Below are 6,591 nucleotides of genomic sequence, written 5' to 3' on the forward strand. Positions count from 1 at the left end.
ATCCAGGGGCAGGACGTTTCTGACAACCTGGGGGCTCGTCCGGGATTCACACTCCGGCCGTGAGGGGGGTAAGGAAGGACATCGGAGAAGGTGCTCCCTGCCGAGTTCGGCAATCCCTGATTCTTTGCTCGTCGCCCCGCGCGGCTTGAGCGAGTGATATCCGGCGGACTCAAGGATACAAAGAGGGGTTGTCGAGGCAGTCGAGACAGTGAGCGATCGAGTAATTCCTGTGCACAGGACCCAGGTAAGAAATTAAATCCTGCAGAGACGTAGTGCACGAGAATTGTGGAACTACGGGTTTCCTGCAGGTGGATTCGAACCGGGCAAGTCCTCGAGATGGTGAATAAGGGGTCTAAGAGAGAAAAGGGTAAAGGAAATCCAGGCGCCAACGATGAAAAATACCCCGGGGTACCCCCAGATAGTCCGTTGGGACGGATGTTAGAAAATTGGGATTACGGGAGGCGAAAAAGGAAGTAAAAAAAATGATACAGTGCTGTGAATTCTGGTCCCGCCAGCCGATCCAAGGGTCGGCTGTGTGGTGGCCTAAGTTCGGGTCTAGCGAGGATTGGGTACAACAAGCCCTTAATCTGAACGTGAATTCAAACCTAACGTTAATCCCGAAGAAAGTGATTATGCCCTATGCTCGTTACCAACGGCAAATAGTTATAAATTGAAAACGATAAATGAAGGGGGGCAGAAAAAGAATACATGGGAGGTGCTCGAGCACCTGCCGCCCCCATATGTGCCCCCTACCGATTCGCAAATCAATGACCTTGAGGCAAGGGAAAGTGAAAATGAGTCGGCAGCTGCAGCTAGAGAAGATGCAGACCAGGGTAAAGAGGAAACAGAGCGTGCAAAACCTCAGAGTATAGGAGCCAGGAGGAGGGAAACCAGGTCACAAACAGCTAAAACTCACAAAGAGGAAGTCGAACAGACCGCTAGACTATGTCCTCTGAGAGAAGTGCCTATGGGAGGAGCAAATAGAGAGACGGGGTATGTTAATGTTCCCCTGACTAGCACTGAGGTATGGAATTTTAGAAAGGAAATGAAAGGCCTATTAGAAGACCCCGAGACGGAGGTTGGCCAACAGCTGATTCGTGTTGAATTTGTATCGAAGGCATGGCCAGATATAAGGAAAAAGCTGGAAAAGCTAGAAGATTGGAATACTAAACCCTTAAGTGAGCTACTTAGGGAGGCAGAGAAAGTGTTTGTAAGAAGGGATGAAGAGAAGCAAAAAAGAAAGCAGCCAAGATAATGGTCCAGACGGTCCAACAGGTGACCTCAGACAAAAGAGAAAGGAGAGACCCATGGACGGGACGAAGTAGCAGCCAAGATCGAAGTAGGGGACCCAGGAGAGCCCCTAGATGTTTTCACTGCAACGAAGAGGGACACTTCAGGCGCGAGTGCCCCAGATACTGACGGGAAGTGCGCTCGTACGCCATGATGGAAGAAGAGTACTAGGGGAGTCGGGGGTTCCAACCCTTGGGGAAGAAATATCATCGGCAGGAACCCCTGGAAAATTTGAAATTAGGTCCCCAAGGGTGTGACACAACCTTCATGGTCGACTCAGGAGCTGAAAGATCGAGTATAATAGAGATACCCTCCGGGACCCAGACCGGAGCAAAATTGATGGGAGTATCTGGTATTGGAGGGAAAATAATACAAATACCTGTTATAGAAAACGTGAAAATTGAACATGAGGATAGGCTAACGGGACAGGACCTACTTTTGTTACCCTCTGCGGTATTCAACCTACTCGGGCGGGATCTGCAAGTCAGGCTAGGCATCGGAACTGTGCCCAGGAACGGCAAGATAATGGTACAGCTGTTTGCCCTCAGGGAAGAAGACGATACAAAAATAAGCCCGGAGGTATGGTACAAGGAAGGGAACCGGGGGGGGGGGGGTTTGAACGTCCCCCCCCCCCTTGCAAATCTCACTATTACCTAACAGTTCACCAGTACGGAGAAAACAGTACCCTATTTCAATGGAAAGGAGGAAAGGCCTTCTACCGGTAATAGAAGGACTGATCGCAGATGGACTTTTGGAAGAGTGTTTGTCACCATATAACACCCCGATCCTCCCGGTGAGGAAGCCGGACGGAAGTTACAGGATGGTCCACGACTTGAGGGGCTTAAACGCGGTGGTACAGACTCGGTACCCTGTGGTCCCCAATCCCTACACACTGACAACGCCGTATTACACCTGAGCGGATAGCAGGGATTACGGGAATGCCATTGCCCCGAACGAAGAAAGAGATAAGACAATTCCTGGGACTGGTAGGGTATTGTAGGATCTGGATTGAGAATTATACCCCGCTAGTAAAATTTCTATATGACAAACTCGGACAGGAGGAGCCCGTTCTATAGTGGACTACGGAGGAAGAACATAAATTTAATTATATCAAAGGGCAACTGATCCGTGCCCCCGTGCTGGCCCTGCCGGCATTGGAGAAGTCCTTCCAGTTGTATGTTAACACCGCGGAGAGAATGGAGCAGGGTTCCTCACCCAGGAGAGAGTGGGAAGACGGCAGCCAGTGGCATTTCTGTCCAAAATGTTGGACCCGGAATCGCGTGGATGGCCCACTTGCGTGCAGGCCGTGGCAGCGACTGCAGTACTGGTGGAAGAGGCTCGGAAATTGACTTTTGGGGGAAGGATCACAATACACTCCCAGCATTCTGTCAGTGCCTTGTTAGCCCAGAAGGCACATCGCTGGTTGACTGACTCTCGCATCCTGAAGTATGAAACCATCCTGATGGTAGGTGAAGATTTCAACTTTACTAAGGACTCCAGTTGTAACCCGGCCCAATTCCTATATGGAGGTTCAGATAATGAGGAACCGGAGCACGACTGTATCGAGTTTGTCGACTTACAAACCAAAAGCAGGGAGGACTTGCAGGAGGTTCCATTAGGGGAAGGACAGGACCTGTACATAGATGGATCATCCCGATGTATCAACGGAACCCGATGATACAGTGGGTACGCTGTCATCGACGGAAGAAAAGGAGAAGTGGTGGAGTCAGGAAGACTCCCACGAAATTGGTCTGCCCAGTCTTGCGAATTGTATGCGCTGCAGAGAGCATTAACGCTATTAAAAGAACAAGTTGGTACAATATACACCGACTCCAAATACGCCTATGGTATAGTGCATACATTTGGGAAGATCTGGAAAGAAAGGGATCTGATAACTGCAAGAGGGAAGGGGCTGGCACATGAGCAAATGATAGAGACCACCCTGGAGGCACACAGGTTGCCAGCAGAGATTGCCGTTGTACATGTACCCGGACACCAGAGAGGATCAACCCCTGAGGCGGTAGGAAACAGGCTGGCAGACGAAGAGGCGAGACGTGCAGCCCTTGAGGAGCCGATAAGACTCCTGACTTTGATCCCAATGCAAGAAGGGATCATCAAGCACCCAGTCTTCTCCCAATTTGAAATCGACAAGATGAATCAGCTGGGAGCCCGACAGGACCCAGATGGAAGGTGGAAGATCCCCGATGGCAGGCAGCTCCTAAATAAAGAGGTTACCCGGAGTATACTCCAACGATTGCACCAACAAACCCATTGGGGAGTGCAGTCCATGTGTAACACGATTCTGAGAGAATATGCATGCAAGGGCATCTACACTTTGGCCCAACAAGAGGTAACTGGATGTCCAACGTGCCAGCGAATAAACAAGAAAGTGATGCGATCCATCCCAAGAGGCGGCCAACCCCTGGCCATGAGACCCTTCCATAGGATCCAAATCGACTTCACCGAGCTGCCCCCAGTGCAGAGATGGAAATACTTATTGGTAATCGTGGATCACTTTACACGCTGGGTGGAAGCATACCCATCTACTAAGGCAGATGCGCCCACAATAGCTCGGATACTACTTGAGAACATAATCCCCAGATATGGAATTGTGGGGTCCATAGACTCTGGCCGGGGGACACACTTCGCCTCCAAGACGCACCAGTTAATTTGCGATGCACTTGATATCGAATGGAAGTACCATACCCCGTGGCATCCCCAGAGTTCAGGAAGAGTAGAACGAATGAACAGCACCCTGAAGGCACAGCTAACCAAGTTGATGTTGGAAACCAAGCTACCATGGACCAAGTGTTTGCCGATCGCTCTCCTGAGAATACGTACAGCGCCCCGGAAGGACATAGGAGTATCTCCTTATGAGATGCTCTTTGGACTGCCATATTGGAATAAGATAGAGTGGTATTCCACTCTACAGGGGGGTGATTTATTTGTAAAGGACTATTTACTTGCCTTATCCCGTTCCTTTGCAGAGCTACGCAAGAAAGGTCTGCTCGCCCAGACGCCGCCACTTGACTTTGCTCTACACCAAGTAACCCCAGGGGATTGTGTTCTGGTGAAAACCTGGAAACCAGAGAAGCTCCAACAGCAGTGGGAAGGTCCCTTCCAGGTCCTGCTCACAACTGAAGCTGCAGTTCGGACAAAAGAAAGAGGGTAGACACACGCGACCTCTTTTGGAAGAGGACAGCGAGGCTTTGAGAAGAAGTGCGGCGGCGGCAATTTTCAAATTGCTTCTCAGATCGGAGTTCTGAGAGGAGGGACTGCGCAGGCGCGTGAAGGAGGCCTGGGAAGGAGGGAAGATATAAAAAGGAGAGAAGGAGTGAGGTAGTTCTCTTTTGGAAGAGGACAGCGAGGCTTTGAGAAGAAGTGCGGCGGCGGCCATTTTCAAATTGCTTCTCAGATCTGAGTTCTGAGAGGCGGGACTGCGCAGGCGCGTGATGGAGGCCTGGGAAGGAGGGAAGATATAAAAAGAACGCAGCCTTAAGCAGCGGGCAGCTTCGTTTGCGGGCAGCGGAGTGAGCCGGGAGCAGAGTGTAGGGCTTGGGCTCAGAGGGCTTAGACGGAAGAGGGCACAGTAGGCTTATCTTTTAGTTCTCCTTGTTATTTTCAGTTATTCGGGAGGTATGAGTGTGAGGGCAGCTTGTTGTTCTCGGTGTCGGATGTGGGAGGTCCTGGAGTCTCCGAGCGCCAGGTGTGTCGAACTGCAGCTCCTGAGGGACCGAGTTAGGGAACTGGAGCTGCAGCTCGATGACCTTCGCCTGGTAAGGGAGAGTGAGGAGGGGATAGAGAGGAGTTAAAGGCAGGTGGTCACTCCGGGGCCACGGGAGGCAGATAGGTGGGTCACGGTCAGGAAGGGGAAGGGGCAGGTACTAGAGAGTACCCGAGTGGCTGTACCCCTTGACAATGTACTCATGTTTGAGTACTGTTGGGGGGGACAGCCTACCTGGAGGAAGTCACAGTGGCCGGGCCTCCGGCACAGAGGACAGCCCTGTAGCTCAGAAGGGTAGGGATAGAAGAAAGATGACCATAGTAATAGGGGACTCGATAGTCAGGGGTTCAGACAGGCGGTTCTGTGGAGGTGATCGGGAGTCACGGATGGTAGTTTGCCTCCCTGGTGCCAGGGTCCGGGAGCTTTCTGATCACGTCCAAGAAATCCTGAAGTGAGAGGGTGAGGAGCCAGAGGTTGTGGTACACTTGAATCCTGGGGGGACCAATATCCTAGCGGTGATGTTTGCTAGGGCTACAGGGCAGACTTTAAACTAGTAAGATGGGGGGGCGGAAATCAATTTGAGGAAACTATGGGAGAGGAGGTTAGTTCACCAGTAGAGCAAGTAAGTAGACATTGTGTGAGGGAGGAAAGGCAGGTGATGGAGAAGTGATGCGCTCAGCCCGAAGTTGTAGGGGAGAAGAAAGAAAAGGATAATACATTTGAATGCATTGCTAGGGATGAAAAGAGAGGAAGAGGTGGAGAGTATCTTGAATGTATCTATTTTAATGCTAGGAGCATTGTAAGAAAGGTGGATGAGCTTAAAGTGTGGATTGATACCTGGAATTATGATGTTGTAGCTATTAGTGAAACATGGTTGCAGGAAGGGTGTGATTGGCAACTAAATATTCCTGGATTTAGTTGCTTCAGGTGTGATACAGTAGGAGGGGCCAGAGGAGGAGGTGTTGCATTGCTTGTCCGAGAAAATCTTATGGCGGTGCTTTGGAAGGATAGATTACAGCGCTCCTCTAGGGAGACTATTTGGGTGGAATTGAGGAATGGCAAAGGTGTAGTAACACTGATAGGAGTGTATTATAGGCCACCTAATGGGGAGCGTGAGTTGGAAGAGCAAATGTGTAAGGAGATAGAAGATATTTGTAGTAAACACAAGGTGGTGATTGTGGGAGATTTTAATTTTCCACACATAGATTGGGAAGCTCATTCTGTAAAAGGGCTGGATGGTTTAGAGTTTGTGAAATGTGTGCAGGATAGTTTTTTGAAACAATACATAGAAGTACCGACCAGAGATGGGGCAGTGTTAGATCTCCTGTTAGGGAATGCGATAGGTCAGCTGACAGATGTATGTGTTGGGGAGCACTACGGGTCCAGGGATCACAATAGCATTAGCTTCAATATAATTATGGAGAAGGACAGGACTGGACCTAGAGTTGTGATTTTTGATTGGAGAAAGGCTAACTTTGAGGAGATGCGCAGGGATTTAGAGAGAGTGGATTGGGTCAAGTTGTTTTATGGGAAGGATGCAATAGAGAAATGGAGGTCATTTAAGGGTGAAATTATGA

Source organism: Hemitrygon akajei, chromosome 28, assembly GCF_048418815.1.
Source record: "Hemitrygon akajei chromosome 28, sHemAka1.3, whole genome shotgun sequence".
NCBI classification, from domain to species: Eukaryota; Metazoa; Chordata; class Chondrichthyes; order Myliobatiformes; family Dasyatidae; genus Hemitrygon; species Hemitrygon akajei.